Genomic DNA, 25210 nt, shown 5'->3' with positions numbered 1-25210 from the left:
AATAAAAGATTTATTCAAAGATAAGGGTGCTCAAATTTCCAATCGAACAGATCGCCATTTTAATGATCGAGATTATTATTTTCAAGGTCGGAATCGGCAAGGAATCGGACCTCCAGAAAAATGCAAAATCCACAAAAAAATCCTGCAAAGATTTTTTAAAAGTCCTCGATTTTTTAACATATCCACAAAATCCCTGCTTTTAAAAATCTAAATACATTTGTGTTTGGATTTCTGACCCTTCGAAAATCGCTATTTCGTTTTAGTAATTTTTTAATATTTTTATATTCCTATTAAGTTAATATTTATTTATTATTTTGGTATATTTTTAAGATACACATTTTCAAGGCACTTCTGTTTTATTGCGTGTCATATTCTAAAATTAATTCCCAACTTGAAAAACGATAATTAGTGGCGCGTTCTAACGGTTGACATCTCTAAATATAAATAGGGCAGATAATGTCCAGATTAGGTCGAATCGCGTGGCTAATTCGAAATCTTTCATTGGTAATGCTAAAGGCTAGCGATAGATGTCCGTTCACTCAACCGAGACGTCTAGCGGATATTTGATCTAGAGTCTGGATCATCTCCAATTTAACCACTCCTTTTTCGTGCACGCTTAGGAGATTCATATCTTGGACAAAATCATGGATTGGTCCTTTGTAACGAGAAAAGAAGTTGGTGGCAGTCATTTGAGTATACTTGTAATAACGTATACTTGCAATAACATATAATTGCAATGAGGTATACTTGCATTAACGTATACTTGCAATACCGTATACTTGCAATACCATATACTTGCAATAAGGTATGCTTGCAATACCGTATACTTGCATTCACGAATACTTGCAGGTATACTAGTAATAACCAATACTTATATTAGCGTATACTTGTTATAACCTAAACTGGAAATAACGAATACTTGAAATAACGTATACTTGTAATAACCTATATTTGCAAGAACGAATACTTGTAATAACGTATACTTATAATGACCTATACTCGTAATAACCTATACTTGTAATAAAGTATAATTAGCCTAGCTGATTATTATTTTTTTTTATTATTAATTGTAATAACGTATATCTAAAATAACATATACTTGTAATAATCTGTACTCGTAGTAACGTCTAAAATGAGGCCGTGCAGAGACATTTCGGGCCCCGGTTACAAAATTAGGTCATCGCGGGCTCTTCTGACTAAAAGTTTCTGTTATTCCTAGCTATATTGCACAATCACGAATTAGTGTCTTAATATGCCGAATGCTAAATATAACTACTCCCAACGATGATAAAATACAACTCAGTTCGATTGCGAGTTCAAGTTGGAGCTGAGATAGAGCGTCAGTGTTCAATAATTTACTTTTACACGAGGTGTAATACTGTAATTATATGAAAATCGAGGTGTACCGATTGATGCATTAGGCCCCCTAGTGCGCAAAAATGAGACAGCCAGGGTACGTTACCACCAATCGATTGATGTAATATTTTCCTTACTATCCCAAAGGATGCGATGGACAACAAATGCCAAAATCTCGGCAGCTAATTGCACCCCCTAGTGTCCAAAAATTGAGATAGTGAGTGGGAGATATCAATTCTATATATATGAATCTTTCCGCTTTCTTTCTATACCTGGGAGGTTATTCTGACCAAAGGTGGAATGGGTAAACATCACCGGCGTGCGCTTCTGTTGCTTCGGGAGAACTGGCTGATTTGATTTTGTTTTTGTTTATATTTTTCCAAGTTGCAAAAATGTGCTCGGAATAATCGAAATAAACGTCATCCAAAAAGTCACTTTAGCAAAATAAAATAATAAATATAAATATAGAATTGTCTCAACCGAAGCAGATCGGGTTTCAAATTCCTCTGCAGATTCAAAACCAGTAATTAATCAAAAATTGAAGGTGGAAGGGTCAAAGGCATACCAGAAACGATGGACGCGTGACCTGGATGGTCGCAGCCAACGCTCGTTTTTAAAACAGGACCAACTCGCGTGAATCCAAGAGGAAATTAACCAGTGGGACCTCTTGGTTCCAATCGCTCTCCCCAGAGATTTGAACCGACGCCATTAACACACCAATATTCCACAACACGCGACGCAAAAAATGCTGAATATCTGACAAGCAAAAAAATACTCCCCTTCGGGTAGGGTATAAAACGGGGACAGCCTCGACGGATAAGACACAAGCACTGTTCACTTTCCCAAGTCAACTACTATTCTTCCAGTATGAACTCCTTGGTAAGCAGCATACCGTCTAAAGTCGTGCATTTTCTTGTGTACAGTTTTCATAGACGCTTTAGCGCCAGCTACAGTCGGTAGGGGAAAATTATGAAATTGTCTTCCCCCTTTCCGTAAAACGCTCGGCGTAAAGGTTCGTCCAATGAAATTTGTACAGAATACAGTAACTGTGTTAGCGTGTTTAAAGGTTAGCCGCGTTCTCCTTGTGTTTGTTGCTCCGAGCTGCCACAACTTAAAATTGAACTTACACAATCGATTGTTTGTTATTTCGATATCCGCCCCTTCTCCACATGCGCGTTGCCATTTTAGACGGATCGAGATTATTTTTTAATTTTTAATTTTTACAGAATAGCATTGCTGAGCTCCCAAGCACCTAATTTGAATCAATTGCCAAGACGATCCAAGGGCATCATGGTCCAGTTTTGCGCCGGCAACAAAGGTGGAATGGGTGAACGTCATCGGTGTGCACTTCTGTCACTTCGTAACTTTCTTCAGAGAATCGTTTGACTTGAAACCAAAAGTATATTTTTCCACGTTGCAAAAATGTGCTCGGAATAATCGAAATAAACGTCATCCAAAAATTTACTTTAGCAACCAACCATGTATAAAATAAATTACATCGATACAATCGAATAAAAAGTAAGATAATAAATATGAATATAGAAGTGTCTCAACCGAAGCAGAACGAGCTTTAAATTCCTCTGCAGATTCAAAACCGGTAATTAAACAAAATATTCTCAGACAACGCCATTTTTTACACTGCCAGGTATTGTGAGAAAAAACAGGACAAACTCGCGTGAATCCAAGGGGAAATTAATCAGCGGGACCTCTTGGCACCAATCGCTCTCCCCAAATAATAGAACTGGAGCCATTTACATACCAATATACCACAAGGCGATGCAAAAAATTGTGTATAGAAGGAGAGTTTTTCGCTTCGCTTCGTCGCTGTCTGTTCTAGGAGTATAAAGTTCACTATCTAGGGGCGTTGGAGTTCAAACTAAAAGACGCAATTTTTCAATTAATATTAAATTAAAAATTAAGGAAAAAATTAATATTAATTAGGAATGTTAATTAATAAATTTATTCATTAATCGATTTAATTCCAATTGTCGTTGCACGACTGGGACTAAAGGACCTTTAGCCTTTGGTCATATTGTTGAATTACGTTTGTAACATAAATAATTTCTGCAGATCGTGGTCGTTCTCGCTTTGTTGGTGGTCTCAGCCATGGCTGGTCATCATCACCATCACGGTCATCATCACCATCATTCTCATCGCGGATATGGCGGAGGAGAAGGAGGTGAAGGTGGACATGATCACGGGCGTCAAGGACATCACGAACATAACGGTCGTCCTTTCGCTTACCACGTTAAGGTTCATCACCATGGACATCACCATGGCTGCCATCACGGACATCACCACGGTGGTGGATACTAACTGAGGTAAGGCTTTGTCATTTGTGAATACTTTCAAAAACGTATACTTGTAATAGCCTATACTTGTAATAACGTTCACTTGTAATAACGTATAATATTTTATAACGTATACTTGTAATAGCCTATACTTGTAATAACGTTCACTTGTAATAACGTTCACTTGTAATAACGTATAATATTTTATAACGTATACTTGTAATAGCCTATACTTGTAATAACGTATAATATTTTATAACGTATACTTGTAATAACGTTCACTTGTAATAACGTATAATATTTTATAACGTATACTTGTAATAACGTATACTTGTAATAACGTATACTTGTAATAACGTATACTTGTGATAACGTATACTTGTAATAACGTATACTTGTAATAACGTATACTTGTGATAACGTATACTTGTAATAACGTATACTTGTAATAACGTATACTTGTAATAACGTATACTTGTAATAACGTATACTTGTAATAACGTATACTTGTAATAACGTATACTTGTAATAACGTATACTTGTAATAACGTATACTTGTAATAACGTATGCTTGGAATAACGTATACTTGTAATAACGTATGCTTGGAATAACGTATAATATTGAAAAAGTTTATTTTTAATAACGTATACATGTTATAACGCATACCTAAAATTATATTAGTTTTATTATAATACTTGTAATAACCTATACTTTTAATAATGTATACTTGTAATAACGTTTACTTGTAATAATGTATACTTGTAATAACCTGTACTAGTAAAAACGTATACGTGTATATTATAATTACAGATGCTGGTTCTTATTGGGACGGGACAATTGAGAAGAGATCTATAAATGACTTTCGTGAGCCAGAAGTGGCCGAGAGGTGGTAGCTTCGCTTGTAAATGGAACAAACCTCGTTATTTATTTATGATCAATAAAATATTTCTGATTGCCAAAATAACGGAAAGAGTTGAGCGAAATTATTCGGAGACAAAACATTATACGAAACCAAACAAAAAAATATAAACAAGCAAGATTATACGCTCTCCCAAAATAAAATTAAGACCAATAGTTTCGATTGTTGGATTATACGAAACAAAACGACCAATTCGTGGATAACTGCATCACACGCTCGTTGAACGAATGTGCTTCTCAAATCAAAAAGTGGACATTCCTCGGATGTGGAGTATTTTTAGGGTTCAACCGTTTCCCCGCCTTCCACGTCTGCTGCTCGTATGTGGCGTTTCTACGCCCATCTCTGTCCTAACTGTCAAAATAACTTGGGATAGTTTTGGCCATTTTTTAGTTCAACCGCTAGTCGTGTTTTAATTCTGCAAACGGATTTAAAATGGCCAGAATCCAAATTTACTAATTAAAATGCTAACATTCAAAAAGGTTTTTGGTGGAATCGTTAGGCTCTTTTTGGTCGTGGAGGAGGGGGCGCTTTATTCCTTAATTCCAAATTATCCTCCTAAATTTTTCCGAAAATCCTCAAAATTATCCTCCACGAAGTTTTCGAAAACCCCCCAAATAGTTGATTTTATAAAATGTCTTTACGCTTGCCCAACTTGTTGAAATGTTGCCCTGGAATAGTTCAGCCAATGCCTAAGAATGAGTTCATAAACTCTTTAGTGGGAGAGAAAACGGATCCACAGCTGAAGCGGGGTGGCAACATTTCAACAAGGTGGCCAAGGTTATTTTATAAAAAGAACTATTATCCTCCTCAAATTTTCCGCAAACCCCCACAAATTATCGTCCTCAAAGTTTTAGAAAACCCCGTGTCAAAACTGTAGAAGCGTATGTGGCGTAACAAATAGCACAAATTAACACCGAAAAGATTTTCGAGTGATCAGTGGCGGCGCCAGGAATTTTCGCGAGGGTAGGCAAACCAAATAAATGGGCCCCCGACCCGGGACCCCCCTTTTCTCAACGAAATGCTTCAATAAAATAAAGTAGTGATGTTCATGACGAACAAAAAAGCTCTAACAACAGTAAAACGAGTCCAAATATAACATAACTGGTTTTATTTACTAGGAGATACCTCAAAAATTTCGAAATATATTATCAACAATTGTTTCATTATTATTTATAAATAATTTTATCTTTTGGGACAATTTTGAGACCCTTTCTAGATCAATTTGGGGCCCCTTATAGGATGATTTTGGGGCCCCTCAAAATTTTCAGGTAGGCAGTGGCCTACCTGGCCTACCCCCTAGCGCCGCCACTGCGAGTGATTGCGCTATCTAGGTTTGCTTCAGCACCGTGTCTAAATTTACCGAAGACAAAATATACGATGACTAATAATGTTAATATCGAACTCGTTTTGTTTGTAAGTCACAGTCAGAGTTCCGCGAGAGGGTCACTGTCCAAAAATTGTTCGTTGTTAAATTATCTTTCAAACAAAGTAGATAAACAAAGTCATCGAAGCCTTAAGAAACGTACTCCCACGACCCCTTCGGCACCAGGCTTAAGTATAAGCTAGTGGTAAGGGCGCTAGTTACGTAAATTATATATACATTATTACAAGTATACGTTATCAATATTATACATGATTACAAGTATACGTTATTAACATTATACATTATTACAAGTATACGTTATTAATATTATACATGATTACAAGTATACGTTATTAACATTATACATTATTACAAGTATACGTTATTAATATTATACATTATTACAAGTATACGTTATTAATACGTGATGTCCATGACGCCCATGATGATGTCCACCTTCACCTCCTTCTCCGCCGACATATCCGCGATGAGAATGATGGTGATGATGACCGTGATGGTGATGATGACCAGCCATGGCTGAGGCCACGAACAAGGCGAGAACGACAACAATCTGCGAAAATTACCTATGTTACACAAGTAATTCAACATTTTGACCAAAGTCTAAATACAGTTTGGTGCTTTAGTCCCCATGTACGGTCGTGCAACGACAATTGGCATTAAATCAATTAATGAATAAATTTATTTATTGGCATTCTTAATTATTATTAATTTTATCCTTAATTTTACATTTACTATTATATTAAATCAAAACTTGCGCTTGTTAGTTTAAACTCCAGCCGTTCTAGATAGAGGACTTTATACTCCTAGAACAGACAGCGACGAAGCGAAGCGATAAACCATTGATAAACTCTCCCTCTATACCCTGGAGCCAGTTGGTAGATATCCCAGGGTAATGGGGTTAACCAAAACGAATTTTATGAAATTTGTCCCCATTATTACAGTATGGTTAAAGCACCATCTATGAAGCATCGAGCTAAAAAGGGAGAATAGAGTGTCTGGAAGCTTATCAAGGAGTTCATTCTGGAAGAACAGGAGCTGAGTTGGGGATGTGAACAGGGTTTGTGTCTTATGCGTCGAGGCAGTCCCCGTTTTATACCCTACCCGAAGTGGAATATTTTTTTGGCGTGTCCGATGTTCACAATTTTTTGCATCGCCTTGTGGTATATTGGTATGTAAATGGCTCCAGTTCTATTATTTGGGGAGAGCGATTGGTGCCAAGAGGTCCCGCTGATTAATTTCCCTTTGGATTCACGCGAGATTGTCCGGTTTATTTCACACCACCTGGCAGTGTAAAAAACGGCGTTGGCTGAGACCACCAAGGTGACGCGTCCATCGTTTCTAGTATGTCGTTGCTCCTCCCACCTTTAATATTCGTTTAATTACCGGTTGCAATCTGCAGAGGAATTTAAAGCCCGATCTGTTTCGGTTGAGATTCTTCTATATTCAAATTTATTATCTTACTTTTTGTTCGACTGTATCGATGAAACTCATTTTATACTTGATCGGTTAATTTTTGCAACTTGGAAAAATAACGATTCTATGAATAATGTTACTCCCAATCCACCTCACGCTCTATCAGTAAACTCCTCCCCCTTAAACAAAATCAAACCAGCCAGGTCTTCCGAAGAAACCGAAGCGCACGCCGATGACGTTTACCCATTCCACCTTCAGTACAATGAACAAATACATGATTTGGACCCTGGACATGACTCCCGCTCCTAGGGAAAGATCAGACACATAATCAAAAACAACCACTTTAAAAGGGCAATTTTCGAGGAGTCAGACATTCAGACACAAATAAACTAAATTTTGTTTTTTTTTAAAAGTTCAACTATATTTTTAAAATATACACTAATTTATAATTTTTTGTGTATTTCAGAATTTTTTTCACGTGTTTTGTGGATATGTTATAAAAATCCAGGACTTTTTTAAAATCATTTCAAGATTTTGGAATGTCCAATCTCTCGGCGATTTTGACCTTGAAAATTGTAAATTCCACCTTTAAAACGGGAATCTGTGAAATTGGAAATTGGAGCACCCTTATCTTAGAAGAAATCTTTCATGTCTCTAATCTAAAAAATAACAATGGTTTCGCCTACAAGCTAGTTTTACAGCCTTAATAGGCTAAATAGGTTTAATCCCAGGTTAGAAGGACCGTGATAAGGCTAGAGCACAGCCAATGTTGTCCCTGTAAGAAAGTTCAAGCCTAAAGGGGCGGGTGCTAGTCAATGTGCCTAAAACAAAACAAAAAATAGGTATGTTAATAAAAAAAAGGTACTTGGAAACTCACAATGGTATATAAGCCACCGACCGAGCACTTAGAGAAGCAGATTATCTGTACCAGCGGTTATACATTCTAAATCAATTTAGTCCATTTCACTCTGTCGCTGTGGAATGGAGAATTCCAATAAACCGACTGCGAGGACATCATCGAAATTAACGGGGTAACGCTTGAGATTTTTCCAAGGGAAACCAGGCGTTGTCATCTAATTTTACCTTGATACAGGCGGGTTAAGAGGCTCCGCCTAGCCGATCATACCAACGAGGTTGTTGGAGGTCAACGGCTGTTATTTGACATCAGTGGTCTTTGGGCAAGAAATCTTACTTCCAACGCTTCCTCTGCCCTTGCCACAGAAGCTACATCAACCCTAAGAAAGAGAGATCTGCCATCTAAGGAGCATATTTCACAGCTAGTACCTATTTCGCGCAACAAAGAGAACTTGGATGCATCGCTGGAGGTAAACTCTGGCAGGGTGAATCTCGCAAGTCTCAAGACTGTGTTGCAAGTGGCCAGCCCGTCGTTAGGTGCTGGTACTGTTTGTCGGGTTACGAATCAATCGTTAACGCGAAAAAACGCATTGTGTCGACGCCCTGTGGTCACTTGTTTTGCGATTCTTGTCTCACCATGGCTCTTACCAAGAAAAGTGAATGCCCCAGGTGTGCTCGTAAGGTGGTCAATTTCCATCCTATATATTTTAGATGATTTTATTTATATGTATATGTGAAGTTAATTTTAAATGTATATTTTTAATAAAGTAAATAACTATGTAATGTTGATGTTTTTAATCAATTTTTAATATGCCTTCACTTACGAAAACCACGTTATCTTAATTCGAATAGAATGAATACATTATGTTAATGGTACATAACTAGACCAGACTACCTAGTCATAAACCTACCAAGCCTTAAAGTTAATCCACCACTGGTCTAAAGATATTACTATCTTTGGCAAAGATACCTGGGATGGCCGCCTGAAGAAAACCTGTCAAACGCAAGAAATGTGTTCTACGACACCAAACTATTTCGTACCTTAGGTTCAGCGGCGGCGCTCGGAATAAATTTCTGTGGGAGCATTATTTTTAATTCAAATACTTCAAACTAAAGCATAAAAATCTTCAGCTCTAAATATTAATTACTAAATTTCTTTCAGAACATTTTCTCACTATTAACCAAATTTCAGAAAAATACGTGGGTACATGGATTATGAAATCTTTCTTGGCCACCTGCATTATGAAAATATTTTAGGCTATCTAGGTAATTAGGTGAAACCAGGTACACCACGAAGGGAATATGTGTTTGGACGGAACTTTGAGCGAGTCTGTAGCTCCGGAGTCGATACTGGTTAGGTTTGCATTGAAAGTAGAAGCCCTGATTCCTCTATTTCCGTTATCTCGGTTTCAAAACCATTGAACGGTTGGGCGGGGATAAAACACTGGCTCGCTACATGTAGCTTTGGTGAAAAATCAGGATACACGAAGAAGAACCAGTTTATAGACTAAGACTACAGTACAGCAATGGTCACAAGCCAATAGGACTATGCCAATCATGCTTCATATAGAATTCAACTTAATAAAAACATCTAAGATCCGCATATAGCGTCATCCTGGGCTGGATTAACCAATAGACCGAATAGGCCGGGGCCTAGGGCACCAAGCCTACAAGGGGCACCAAGAGGGTTCGAAAAAAATAAAATTACAAAACTTCAATCATTTGCTTTTCACAAAATATTTTCCCGGTTAATTTTAGTAAATGCGTCCACCCCTATGAACCAAAAACGTTATCACATTATCTGACGGACTGCCGTCTGGCCTCTGACGACATACTAAATCTGGCAGCAATATGAATTTTCCTTCCATTTGCCAATTATAAATTGAGGAAGCGCCTAGCCCGCTTTGCTCGCTATAAAAAGGGGGCACCAAAATTAACTTGGGCCTAGGGCCGCATATAGTCTTAATCCGGCCCTGGCGTCATCTGATGGTTGCAAATCTTGGATATTGCACTAACAATGTAAGTTGAGATTCATTCGCGTCGGATAACGTCAGTCTTAGGGAACCAATCAGTTTCCGTGGCTGATAGGATTTTTGTAGGGGGAAGGAGATTGAGAGCCACGCTAAAAATACTTTTTTAACTAAAACATCGAGATACGGCATGATAGTATTGATCATGGACTCTAGCGTAAATTTGATTTTGGGCAGTGGTGTAGTCAAATAAAATGAACCGGGGCGCTACCTGGCTACAGCCAACTTCGATTACGCGCGAAATCGAAGTCGGCTATACCGCCCGCTATAAATGTACGTCCAATTTCGATTTTTAGCGTGATCGAAGCTGGTCGTAACTAGGTAACGATTTGAAATTGTTATGGTATTTTTCTGCGGGCAAAATTTATCATAAATTCACACACCCTTTATTCCAGAAAAATGATATACGAAATAGAAGCAAGGCGCGCCCTGGCAAGTTGAAAAAAAAGAGGCAGGGCTCGCCCTGGAAAAATGGAAAAACCAAGGCGGGGCGGGGCCCTGGCTTTGAAAAAAGCACCGGGGCGACAGGCACTTTTGTGTCCAAAGACGCCACAACGTCTTCATCTTCTAAATTCAACTTTTTTACTAGGTCAACAAACTCTCTAGAGTTGGAAACGGTGCAGGTATTTGCTTTCATGAAACTTTTTGTTGCTGCACTGTGCAGCTTTATGATTAGAAAATCCAACAATCGAAACTATTGGTCTTAATTTTAATTTTGGGAGAGCGTATAATCTTGCTTGTTTATATTTTTTTTTGGTTTCGTATAACCGAATAATCTCGCTCAACTCTTTCCGTTATTTTGGCAATCAGAAATATTTTATTGATCAGAAATAAATAACGAGGTTTGTTCCATTTACAAGCGAAGCTACCACCTCTCGACCACTTCTGGCTTTACGAAAATCATTTCAACATATCTTCTCAATTGTCTTGTCACAAATAGAACGACCATCTGTAATGATAATATACACGTTACTACCAGTATACGTTATAACAAGTATACGTTATTACAAATATACGTTATTACAAGTATACCTTATTACAAATATTCGTTATTACAAGTATACCTTATAACAAGTATACGGTATTACAAGTATACTTTATTTCCAGTATACGATATTACAAGTATACTTTATTACAAGTATACGTTATTAGAAGCTAACGTTATTACAAGAATACGTTATTACCTAATTTAGTATCCACCACCGTGGTGATGTCCGTGGTGATGACCATGATGGCCGCCATGATGGTGTCCATGGTGATGAACCTTAACGTGGTAAGCGAAAGGACGACCGTGATGTTCGTGATGTCCGTGATGTCCGTGATGCCCATGGTGATGGCCACCTTCGCCTCCTTCTCCTCCGCCATATCCGTGATGAGAATGATGGTGATGATGACCAGACATGGCTGTGGCCACCAACAAGGCAAGAACGACCACGATCTGTAAAAATGAGCCATGTCAAAAATGTCATGTAACAATTTCCCCAAGGTTGGTTCGTTAAACCTAGGAGCAACAAACACAAGGAGAACGCAGCTAGCCTTTAAACACGCTAACGAAGGGTTGTGTACGAATTTCATTGGACGAGCGTCACGAGCCTTTACGATGAACGTTTTACGGGCGGGGGGAAGACAATTTCCGAATTTTCCCCTTCCGACGGCAGCAGGCGCTAAAGCGTCTAGCCAATGAAAAACGTACACAAGAAAATGCACGACTTTTGACGGGTTGCGTTCTCCTTGTGTGGGTTGTTGTGTTTGTTGCTCCTAGGTTAAACCAAACTATTGTCGGTAAAAGTACTGTAATATTAATTGAATATTAATTAAGTGTTGATTTAATATTAATTAATTGAATATTAATTTAGTGTTAATTTAACATTAATTAATTGAATATTAATTTAGTGTTAATTTAATATTAATTAATTTAATATTAATTTTATTGTAATTTAATAATAATTAATTCAATATTGATTTAATGTTATTTTAATGATAATTAATTGAATATTGATTTAATGTTAATTTAATATTAATTTGAAAAATTATTATTAATTTAGTGTTAATTAATATTAAATAATTTAATGTTAATTTAATATTATTTTAATATTTAATTAGTTGTCTAGCGACTTGCACAAAAGTATGAGAATAAATAATAAAAACAACGAAATCTAAAAGTGCACAAGATAATTTATATAAAAAGAAAAATAATAATTTTTCTTTTTATATAAATTATCTTGTGCACTTTTAGATTTCGTTGTTTTTATTATTTATTCTCATATTATTTTAATGTTAATTTAATAATAATTTAATATTAATTTAATGATAATTTAATATCAATTTAATGTTAATTTAAATTTAATTTAATGATAATTTAATATTAATTTAATGTTAATTTAAATTTAATTTAATGATAATTTAATATTAATTTAATGTTAATTTAAATTTAATTTAATTTTACTTTAATATTAATTTAATAATAATTTATTGTTACTTTAATATTAATTTAACTTTACTTTAATATCAATTTAATGTTACTTTAATATTAATATAATGTTACTTTAATTTAATGTTAATATAATATTATTTTAATGTTAAATTAATATTAATGTTATATTATTTAATTTTGATTTCATTTCATTCTTAATTCAATATTAATTAATTTTAATTTAATTTCAATATTAATTTAATATTATTTGAAAATTAGTTTTAATTTAATTTCAATATTAATTTAATATTATTTCAAAATTATTTTAAATTTTATTTCAATTTTAATTCATTATTAACTAATTTTAATTTAATTTCAATTTTAATTCATTATTAACTAATTTTAATTTAATTTCAATTTTAATTCATTATTAACTAATTTTAATTTAATTTCAATTTTAATTCATTATTAACTAATTTTAATTTAATTTCAATTTTATTTCATTATTAACTAATTTTAATTCATTATAAACTAATTTTAATTCATTATTATCTAATTTTAATTCATTATTAACTAATTTTATTTCATTATTAACTAATTTTAATTCATTATTAACTAATTTTAATTCATTATTAACTAATTTTAATTCATTATTAACTAATTTTAATTCATTATTAACTAATTTTAATTCATTATTAACTAATTTTAATTCATTATTATCTAATTTTAATTCATTATTAACTAATTTTTATTAAATTTCATTCTTAATTCAATATTAATTCAATATTAACCAAATAAAATTTAATTTAATTAACTTAATATTAATTGATTTAATTTAATTTAATTGATTTAATTTAATTTAATTGATTTAGTTTAATTTAATTTAACTTAATTTAATTGATTTAATTTAATTTAATTGATTTAGTTTAATTTAATTTAACTTAATTTAATTAATTTAATATTAATTGATTCAATTTAATAGAAGGATCCAGGTTCTTAGAACAGGCAATGACGAAGCGAAGCGAAAGACCCTCTTTTTACACTCTTTATTTTCAGATTTCCAAGAGCCGTTATCGCAGTTTAGTTCAAGCGCCATCTATGAAGCATCGATCTAAAAATGGAGAATAGAGTGTCTGGAAGCTTACCAAGGAGTTCATTCTCGAAGAATAGTAGCTGACTTGGGGAAGTGAACAGTGCTTGTGTCTTATCCGTCAAGGCGGTCCCCGTTTTATACCCTACCCGAAGTGGAATATTTTTTGCTTGTCTGATGTTCACCTTTTTTTGCGTCGTCTTGTGGTATATTGGTATGTAAATGGCGCGATATGATTTCGTGGGGAGAGCGATTGGTACCGAGAAGTTCCGCTGGTCAATTTTCCCCTTGGATGGGTTTGACCTCTTTTCACAGCGCCCGGTCGTGTAAAAACGGGCGTTGGCTGGGACCATCAAGGTCACGCGTCCATCGTTTCTGGTATGTCGTTCCTCCCACGTTTAATGTTTGTTTAATTATCGGTTTTGAATCCGCGGAGGAATTTGACACCTTTTCGATAAGTTACCTCTTCTATTTCCCATTATTGAGTGATTTTTTATATTCTTATTTTCATTTTACTTTTTGTTCGATTGTAAAGTTAAAGGGGAACGGCCAAGCTTTTCCAAATATGGCCTTATTTCCGTATCAAAATATTAACAAGACGTTCAATATACTAACACGTACCTTTTTTTGTCTTGAAGAAAATAGCTTTTGGTCCAAAAAGTTGAAACGAAAAATAACGCCAGGTGTCTGGGTCATTGAGTTGGGAATATTAATCTAGAGATCCAATCAAATCTGCTCCCCGCGAAACAAGTTTTTGAAAAATACGAATGTGCCGTCTGCTCTAAAATGACGAGCAAACGTTATCATATGACCCGTAGCGCCATCCATTATTTTGAAGAAAAAAAATCTTTTTGCTGGAAAACGCGTCTTATTTGAACGAATCATTGAGAGATAGACGGCGCCACGGGTAGAATGATAACGTTTTCTCGTCATTTGGGATGCCGATGGGAGCAGACGACAGTATTCTTATTTTTAAAAACTTGTTTCGCGAAATACTGAAATCCGACGTTTCGATTGGACCTCTAGATTAATATTCCCAACTCAATGGTCTGGGTTTGAATTTTCGCCGCCATCTTAGGGGCTGCCGCCAGCGCCCCTAACCCCGTATGAGCGATTTGCGAGCTATCCTAACTTTTAAAATCGCGCAATTTAGGCTTTAAGGGCCTGGTGCAGAGACGTTTTGCGATTCCTGTTAATTTTAACACGATCGCAATTTAGCGATTCAGATTTAGCGAGCTGTTTATTTTGCAATCCTCGCAATCGAAATCGCGGTGCAGAGACGTTTTAGCGATTCCTGTTCATCAGCGACGCTGTTATTTTTCCGAATTTTTTTAACCAAGTCAGGGACCAATGGGAGAGCTCTATTTCTGACGCAAAAAGCTATCACGTGGTTATGTTTGGTTTGTATTTTGACTATGAAATCCTGGCTCTTCTAATTAATAATATCCTAACTCTAATTATATTATTAGGTTTTATAATTTTTATAGTTAAATCCGTTATTTTATTAAAATAAATTTATATAATATAGCCACAAAGGGAAAGCAAAACAGTTTCTGAAGAATGAGAGGTTATCCAAAATCTTTTTTAAAGCCTTAAATAGTGCATGAAAATTAGTTTCTTCTGATTATATCATTTTCTTACTCTTATTATTTATTAGATTGGTTGCATTTATTACACAGTTTAATGGTTTTGTTATTTTAAAGATATATTTTTATAATATGGTTGGTACATCAATAAAATAACGAATGAAAAAAAGATTCATTACTATTATAAGCCAACATTTTCCGAAAATGATTCTCTGTTAGAAAATGAGCCGTATCATTTGGCTTTTAGGAAAATATTTATTTCAAATCTTAGCTGATAGCAATTAAAATAAAACTAGTTATAACATAAATCATTAAATAAAAAAACCGCAATTTCACGAGTTTACAAAAATTGGTAATTGTCTAAAGCAATTTCTAGCGAAATATCCTATATTGATCACACGTAAAACAATGGTCCTGGTTTTTGATAAAAGTTGTTGTTCTACCTAATTATCTGGCATTTACATAGCCTAATCCAGATATAAATTGTAACAAATGATATAAGCGGGTAGAATTAACTGACAAACACTTTTAAGGTAATACATCAAATTATTGGCTCGGTAAGATCTTGATGCATGCCAAAACAACTTGAATATTCCAATACATCTTTTATCGCAACTCCTAGTCTACCTGAGGAAAGGTTTCTTCTCGGTAGATGAATTGGTATAAACGCAGGTTGATAGCTTAAGATCCTTGATACACTGAACCAATTCACCATGTCATTACCGACTCATTAGTTAAAACCCACTGCATACAGTACCAGCAAATAAGGATCTATAAATAAACCAAGGTTTAGAATACACCCAAAGTATAAGTAGTGTATAAGATTCCCTATTATAATTTATTCTTACCTGTAAAATTTGTAAGAGTGGCTGGCTTATTTTAGTGTTTCGTAAATCGTGATTGTGGTTAGGCCTTGGCTCTGACAATAATTCGACAAAAACATTTTTCGGAAAGCGATAATGAGCTAGAAACTCAAATTTTAATAATTTAAAAGATTCTGACCTATCGTGTTGTAAAATTTATCTTATTCAAGTAGGTAAAAAGCGTTTGCTTCTCAATTTATTTCCCGAGCTCTTTACGTAACACAATCTGCCATTATTTTTGCGAGCTTTTCGGCGGCTAGCGACTGCCCAAGACCACTCGTAAAATAAACAGAGCGACTTCCTGTTATTTTTGCGAGCGAGATGTCTCTGCCACGGCCAACTTTGATTTCGCGCTGCCGCGCCAGCGGCAGCGCGAAATCAAAGTTGGCCGTGTCTCTGCACACCGATTTGGCGCGAAGTTCGATAGCACGCGCGTTTTCTGTTAATTTGGCGATGAATCGCGATTCTTAAAAATGTCTCTGCACCGGGCCCTAACTGGAACGCGCCGCGCGTGCAAAACAAATTTTTCGCGTCTTCAGCAGCGCGCGCTATTACGTTGTTTTTCTGTCTCACCGACTTCTCACCAGGTGTCGCGGCGGACTCACGATTTTCGATTTCCCGAAATTTCTTTATTTTATTAAAAATTAACAACTTTTAATAAGTTTTCTAGCACATTTTTGTAACTTGGAGTAAAATAACCATTGTATCAAAGAATAATTTACTTAAAATCAGACTCACGCTATAACAGTAAGCTCCTGACCCTAATAAAAGTCAAATCAGCCCGGTATCTCATTAGTACCTTAACAATGACGTCATCCAACGCCACTAGGTGGTTTCTATTCGCTTGTTCCAGGATTTAGAAGTACGATAAGAAGAATAAGGCTATGACGTCATTTTACCGCGATTCTGTGGTGGCAAATAGTTTGAGTCGGAGTAAAAACGTTTTTCCAAAATGGTTGCTCGTGGCTTTTTAAGCAGTTAAATTCTTGCTAACAGACGACAAAATCAGATTTACTCCTTTACACCTCCTTTACAGAAGGGGTAAAAAGAGTAGCCTTAATACTCAGGAACAAGCGAACAGTTTATGGGCCGGAGTAATTATCATCCCCGGAACAGGCAAATAAAACATTTTAGGTTAAAAAGAGTACACTTTTAGTCCGAGAACAGGCGAAAAGAAACCACCGGTGATGTTTTTCCATCCCCACTCTAGTGTCGGGGGGAAATTCGACCATGGTGCCAAAGAATCATTTGATCAAGTATTCTTGACGTTACTTATGATAGCATGAATTTATTCATATTCAACCATGAATATAGAACAGCAGGTTATATACTTGGTACCATCATTGTTAAAAAAGGCTGGACTTTCTACCAATTTACGTCACAGCCAATCGTTTATAGACTCCCTAAGTTTTAAATTAATCATGGTTTAAAAAGTGCTTTTGAAATGTCCGTTTCTACGAATATGATTTGTTCAAAGTGAATCTTTTGAAAGCCATTTTTTCCACCTATTGTGATCATTTTAAAAATCTATCATTAGTTCATTTACGTAACTTATCGGACCTAGGCTTAGCATCATTTGGAGCCAGGTTGAATAATTTTTATATCCTTGGCTACCGCTAAGAATTCTGTTTGAATTTTGGAAATATCATTTTCAATTCAGTCAAAATACTTGATTGATAAGTATCACAGTCAAGACTTGGTTTCTTATTAACTTCTGTTAACAAACGTAAATCAAAATGGTCTAGATGTTTGAGATTTTGTGGTTTTGAAATTCCTTCTTCCTTATCAATGGCTAACCTAGCAATAACCTTTTGGGTTAATTATTCACTGGCTTTATTTATTTTAGAGAAACTAAAACTAATTTCACGCGCAACTTTCGCGTTTTTCTTACCCATAATTGCTCTTATCAAACGGACTCAAAATATTTATGGACGCGAAATTTTATGCAAACGATTGTATTCGATGACGCCACTGTGGGTGGGGCGAGGGGCTGATCACTCAGCGTAATCGGTGTACAGAGCCGTACCTTCGACTGTACTAATGGGACTACGCGTAATCTTTGAAGTCCCTGCCTTTGGCAGTGCTAATCTAAGCGTAGTCCGGTGTACAGACTTTCTAAGAGTGGTTAGCCCCTCGGGGTGGGGTTTAAAAGTTCGGCCTTTTTTTAACGTGATGGCTCCAGTATCATAGGAGATCTATATTTATGGTTGAGTATGAATAAATTCATGATGATAGTGCCAGTTACTGTTAAATTGAATAGATTCAGACAGCAATCCATAGCTCTACTTGGAATGCTTATCCTGCCGTATCGCGTATGTTAAGATCACTTTGACGGTTTTGGCCCCGCCTACGAGATAAAAAATCCCCTCTGCGCGCGCTCCCCTCTCTCGTTGTTGTTTGTTAAGTTAACATAGTGACGTCAAAAAAAAAACGTCAGCCACATCGAGACGAAAATCTGCCGCGATAAGCATTCCAAGTAGAGGTATAGATTCCTAGAGTTCGGCGTTTGGATAAAAATTAACCACTTATTTTATTTTTATCCATAACCTACAATTATCCGAAAATATAAATAATTTTTTGCGTGTTAAATCGTTGTTTATCCATGAATAATATACATAAATAAACAGTTAACCAAAATATTTACAATTATTCGAAATTTTGTCAGTTAATTTATCTGTTACGTGGAGCTCTATGGATTCCTGCAAATATGGAACCCTACACTTTTCTTCATCCAATATTTTTATTTTACTTTTCAGAACAAAAAATATATATTCCGAAATTAAAAGGCATATAACGATTCAAAAACAGTACAAAAAGGAATAAATTTAAAAAGCTCCCTCTATCGGGAACAAAGGCTATCAATGGCAGTGGGAGGCGGATAAAAATAACGACGGCGGCTGTACAACTCTTAAGATCGAAAGTAAAGAGGCGGGGTGGGTGGTTCGGGGGAGGGAGTAGCCGAAAGATGTAAGACTTCCTTCATAATTTTTACATTTTATTCTCCGGAAATTACTACAAACCGGAAGTTGACCCTACCGGAAAAGAAAAGTGGAAGGCCGCCTTCGAAAAATCCCAGCGACGCGATATTAAGAAAGTGGTTCCCTTTAATTTACTTTAATATACTTTGCCGTGGTCCTTAAATCCCCCCCCTGTCTCCCCCCTCATGCACCCGCTTAACGCAACTCCGGAACCGAAACATTAAGCTTTCCACCGTTTTTGGTTTGAAGCAATAACATACTATGTGCTGAAAAAGCTATTTTGTTTTATAAAGTAAGTTATATATTGAAATTCAAATACATATAGCAAAAATAGCGCCATCTGCCTTAATATCCGTCAACTATTTAGTTCTGATATTAATTCGTATCTTGGTTGCAAAATAAACAAATTTAAAAAATGCGCTTAGGAAATACAGCGCCATCTGCCTTAATATCCGTCAACTATTTAGTTCTTATATTAGTTCGTATCTTGGTTGCAAAATAAAAAATGAGCTTAGGAAATACAGCGCCATCTGCCTTAATATCCGTCAACTATTTAGTTCTTATATTAATTCGTATCTTGGTTGCAAAATAAAAAAAATGAGTTTAGGAAATACAGCACCATCTGCCTTAATATCCGTCAACTATTTAGTTCTTATATTAATTCGTATCTTGGTTGCAAAATAAACAAATAAAAAATGAGCTTAGGAAATATAGCGCCATCTGCCTTAATATCTGTCAACTAAGTATGTGAAGAAATAGCAGACGACTTTTGAACTTCAATGTTCTTCGGTTGAGACTTTCAGCTGTTGTGAATTGAACGAGCAGACAGCTTTCATATATTCAATTGAAAACTCGATCGGTAGGAGGCGATACTTTTGGCCAAGGAGCAACGAACACAACACCCCACACAAGGAGAATGCAACCCGTAAAAGTCGTGGATTTTCTTGCATACATTATCCATTGGTTAAACGCTTTAGGGCCTGCTGCCGTCGGAAGGAGAAAATTCGGACATTGTCTTTCCCCCTTTCCGTAAAACGTTCAGCGTAAAGGCTCGTCCAATGAAATTTGTATACAACACCGCCTTAACGTGTTTAAAGGCTAGCTGCGTTCTCCTTGTGTTTGTTGCTCCTAGCTTTTGTCAAAAAAAACCTATTTTCAAAAAATCAAAGATGGTCAGACATATTTTTAGTACAAAATCTGTCAGTTTTAAACAGTCATATAATAAGATACCCTATCAAAGTTAGATTTATCAGTATTTAAGGGACATAAGGCACTACTCACGTCATTTGAGTACTAAAATAAATCGAAATCTGGGGGCTCACTAGTCAATTTGACTAGTGCAAAATGTACCTAAATATTCATAAATAATGGCGAATATGGTGTATCATAAATTCATCATTCATCAATTCCATTTTTTAAAAACAAATCACATCATGTAACTCAAGTGACAATGAACTCTTATTTTAATTCTGACGGATAAATTTTTTTTTTTTAATAATAATCAGCTAGGCTAATACCCAAGGCACCACCTTAGGCCTAAGTCATCATGCGACTTTTGAAGCCTTTTAATTCAAGCGGCCGGGTTACAACGCGTAGGAGGGTGGTGGCAAGCCCTGCATGCCACGCGATCGAGCCAACAGCTCCCTACACTAACTATTACCGTTAACCTAGACAAGTTTTTATGTAAGGGGAAACCGAAGAACTCGGGGGAAAACCCCTTAAATTAGTGGGGAGAGAACTTGCAAACTCAACGCAGAAGGAGTTGTTCCGAGTTTTCACCCAGTGCCACAAGCTGGGATCGAACCCGGCTCCTCTTGCTGCGAGGCGAAAGTGCTAACCACTCCGCCACCCCAAAATGTTGGCTGACTTTTTTGTTTTCATACCCCCTTTTTACCCCCACTAGTTAGTGACAACTTAAATAAATTAAGATAGGAGGCTCACTAGTCAGGCTGACTACTAAAAAAATCCTTATGTCCAACCCTGTTTCCCACTCGCAATAGTTGATTTTATAAAATGTCTTTACGCTTGCCCAACTTGTTGAAATGTTTCCCTGGAATAGTTCAGCCAATGCCTAAGAATGAGCTCATAAACTCTTTAGTGGGAGAGAAAACAGATCCACAGCTGAAGCGGGGTGGCAACATTTCAACAAGATGGCCAATGTTATTTTATAAAAAGAACTATTGAACCTTAAGCAGACGAAAATAAAACTAATTCTGTCGAAATATTTAAAAAAATACTTCTGATCTAAAGTAGGATTTCTACTTAGATGTCATCATAACATCATAAATTAATGGCGTCGACAAAGGGGGTGGTTTCGTGGTTCAAACCCCCCTGGGCCTACCTTTGACTGTACTAAATTTCCACCCCCTTCTCGACCCCTCTCTTAACATTCACATAGTTCGAACCCCCCCCCCCTTTGACGAATTTCTGGCTACGCCACTGGAACTCCTAATATTATCAAATCAGCTCGATATCTCATTGATGCCCGCAAACTGAAGTCTTTCAATCTCGTACCAATGCCGAAAATTCAACCACGATACCCACCAATCCTCTCAACATTATAATTCTCAATAATTAGAAATAAATACATTATTTGTCACATATGATGTTATTGTCTTAAGTCTCCGATCGTATAAAACCCCGATCTACACCTTCGTCTGAACAAAAGACACGAAGGTCCTAAGTTGCGACACGATTGGGGATTTCTATTAGCGGTGGCTGTAGACTATATTCTCGAGAAATAGTTTTTTGCTGATTATTATTGCAGGGAAGTAGTGAATTAATAAGCGGGTGTAGGTGGTAGAAGGCTGTATATATTTGTCGTTTTCTAAGGAGCTCGAAATGTAATCAAAGCCGCCTTTAGGAAATTGAAATGGCTTCTGGCGCAGTACCACTTCGCTTTGCATATCGCGTTTTGCACGGAAAATACGCCGGATGTATCGTCCCGCCACTTTCAAATCGAAGCCATAGCTTCATTTGACGTGGGACGAACGACCAAGTTTTGTCATTAAATGCCTCCTAAATTTAATTTGTATTAATTTGTAATTAATTGTAGCGCTTTCCCTCTAAATAATGAATACGGCTTTAAATTTAATTAAAGGGAGTATGGGAACTAAATCGAAATATCGCCTACTTGGTAACGTAACTATAGCGGCAATCACTGCAGTGGCGTAGCTGAGAACTAACGAGGAGACTACCCGAGGTTATAATCACCGATTTTGTTGAAACTAGGTGGGTACGTAGACCTTATGGTAACAAAACATTTCACCAAGGGAAAAGTTGCAATGGGCATTAGTTTTGCCATGGCAACCGAAAATGTTTTTGACAACACAGTATGTATATTTCACCATTGAAAATGACATGGGAAACTGAGCACTTCTAAAAAATAATAATAATAATTCTAATTAAAATTATTAATTTTGATCAAATTCAAACAACTAAATTATATTTATTAATTTTGATAAAATTCATTTATTACCGTCGATTTGGCGATTAGTTGGTAAATACAACTTTTTATTTTTATTTCGGATTTCTCCATTTTTACCGATTCTGATCAAATTTGATCAAATTGACCAAAATTCATCAAAATATCATAAAATTAATTTCATTTGTCAATTTTGATCTATGTTATTGGTTTTGAAAATTTTCACAGGGCCCTTAGAAGCGCTCAAATTCCCATGTTATTTTCAATGAGAAAATATACGTACTGTGTTGTCAAAAACATTTTCGGTTGCCATGGTGAAACTAATGTCCATTGCAACTTTTCCTTTGGTGAAATTTCATGTTACAATAAGGTCTACATACGCACCTATAGTTTCAACAAAATCGGTGATTATCACCTCGGGTAGTCTCTTACTTTCACAAGCCTACTAGCGCGCGCTAGAGTCGCGAGGAGAATAACTTTTTCTAGCGCGCGTGCAAATCGCTCGTGCGAAGAATACACTAATAAAGCTGGGTCTTGTGACGTAAGAGCAACATTTGAACACGTTGGGCAAGACCACTTTTTATTTTATAAAATCAACTATTAAGTGATGCACCATAAATTTGGTAGTTCATATTCCCTTTACAGAGGGAATGTTTACGCCATTGCCACCAGAAAGCGTTCATCAACGTGAGGAAAATAGCCAAGGCTACCTGGTGACGTTGACGGGATTTCCAAACATTTTCTGAACAATAATTATATTTTATTAATATAATTACAATATACAGGGTGTTTCAAAAGGTTAAGCAAAAATGTTAAGGAGTTGTAGTGGGTGAGTCGAGAAGTATGCCTGTTTTTCCCCCATTTTCCTACGATGAGTTAATAGAGCGCCAGAGAGCTTCAAATTTTGGCCTACTACCCCCGGAAGTAGGCTGCGACAAGCGCAAAACCAAGCAGCAGGGAACTTAAATACTGTTTAAATTTACTTTTTTACACTGGTTACCTCGATTTGTTTCCAAAGTCCTTTTTTACCTATCACACGAACCCAAACCTTAATGTTCGCGTTTCCCTGCTGCTTAGTTTTGCGCTTGTTGCAGCCTACTTCCAGGGGCTACCACACTATGAAGCTCTCTGGCGCTCTTTCAACTCATAGCATGAAAATGAAAAAAACAGGCATACTTATCAACTCACCCCCTACAACTCCTTAAAATCTTTGCATAACCTTTGAAACATCCTGTATAATGTATATTAATTAATTTACAATTTTCAATGCATAGGGTTAGTCCATAAACACTAATCTCCTTTTCTGCCTACCATGGACCAATAGAAGATACCATTGAGGATTCTTAAAAAAAAACTCATTATACCAATTTTTACCCATAGATCGCGCCACTAACGGTCGTTTTTGATGTTTGGTCATGGATAGTAGATTTTAGTGGATCGGTAAAAAGCCTGGTTTTTAGCCCCCGTAAACCAATCACATTAAGGGAGTCGTCCAAGGTTATTTGAAAAAACAAGTATCGCTAAGAGTGGACGATACTGTTCGAAAAAAGAAAAAAGATAAACACGAGGTACATTTTTACGCCAAAAGGTATTTTTTCACGTTTTTATAGATTAAATATGATATACTAAATATCAGTTGATAGTTTTTATTGAATAAAAAAACCAAAATTAAATATACTAAAATATAAAGCGCAAAAAATTACGTAACAATATCAAGCGCATTAGATTACCCTTTTTAAATTTTAAGATCACGTGGTACAAACGACCTTGCAATACTCCCTCTCAGTCTCTCGAGCTGATTGATACGCGAGGAGCAATAAAATGCACTGTGGAAGGGTATCGAAAACCTGTCCTCTTAATTTACTGTCCATGGTTGGGTGTTAATTTTTGGAATAATGTATGTCCTAGAAGAAATCTTTTACTGTCCCATGTCCCTATTATCGTGGGAACCAAAACATTACCAAAGTCCACCGACAATATGAAAAACCTATTATAAAATACCCATCAAAAACCAACCAGGTGAACCAGTTAAAATTGATGGACATCCGCTGGCAATCATTAGTACCGCGGGTTTGTTTGCCAAATATATATTTTAGTTAATAATTTCGGATATGTTCCTGCAGAGTATATAGAAAAGGTGAATAGATGAAACCCACTTGCTGACGTCAATATAATCTCTGGCTTACAAAAATAAAACCAAATTATGAAAAGCATCTGTAGGTCTAGTATCGGATTTCAATGGGTACCCATAGTACTAATTGGCCTAAAATAACGGCAATTGCGACCGTTTATTTTTTATAACGGGGTGGCTGGGTTACCCATTATTTGGACCAGTGTCTATTGTAAGAATAATTTAGAACTACCCTAAAATAATCAAATAATTTAAAACCATGGAAACCACTGTTGTACAATAAAAATTATTTTATTAACAATAAAATAAAAGCTACGCTACGGCCGTTTCGACGCCAAGTCCAGCGTCGTATGTAATCGCCTGACGATGACGCTAGAACTTGAATCTAAATTATATGACCATATAAAATATATTGTTAAAACTTACTATAATTTAATCATATATTTTAAAATTATTAAATGTCATGGTTAAAACAA

General features: G+C 35.9%; 1 long non-coding RNA gene across 1 annotated transcript; it reads left to right on the top strand.

The window, feature by feature from the left end:
- Positions 1–8255: 8255 nt before the first annotated feature.
- On the top strand, positions 8256–9002 carry LOC149944537 (uncharacterized). Its single transcript, XR_016480955.1, has 2 exons — positions 8256–8395; positions 8458–9002. It is a non-coding gene; the product is annotated as an uncharacterized LOC149944537 (long non-coding RNA).
- Positions 9003–25210: the final 16208 nt, after the last annotated feature.

Source organism: Leiobunum rupestre, chromosome 5 (genome assembly GCF_980474605.1).
Source record: "Leiobunum rupestre chromosome 5, qqLeiRupe1.1.hap1, whole genome shotgun sequence".
Classification (NCBI taxonomy): Eukaryota; Metazoa; Arthropoda; class Arachnida; order Opiliones; family Sclerosomatidae; genus Leiobunum; species Leiobunum rupestre.
Note: the sequence above shows the minus strand (reverse complement) of the source record. Positions and strands in the feature narration are given on the sequence as shown.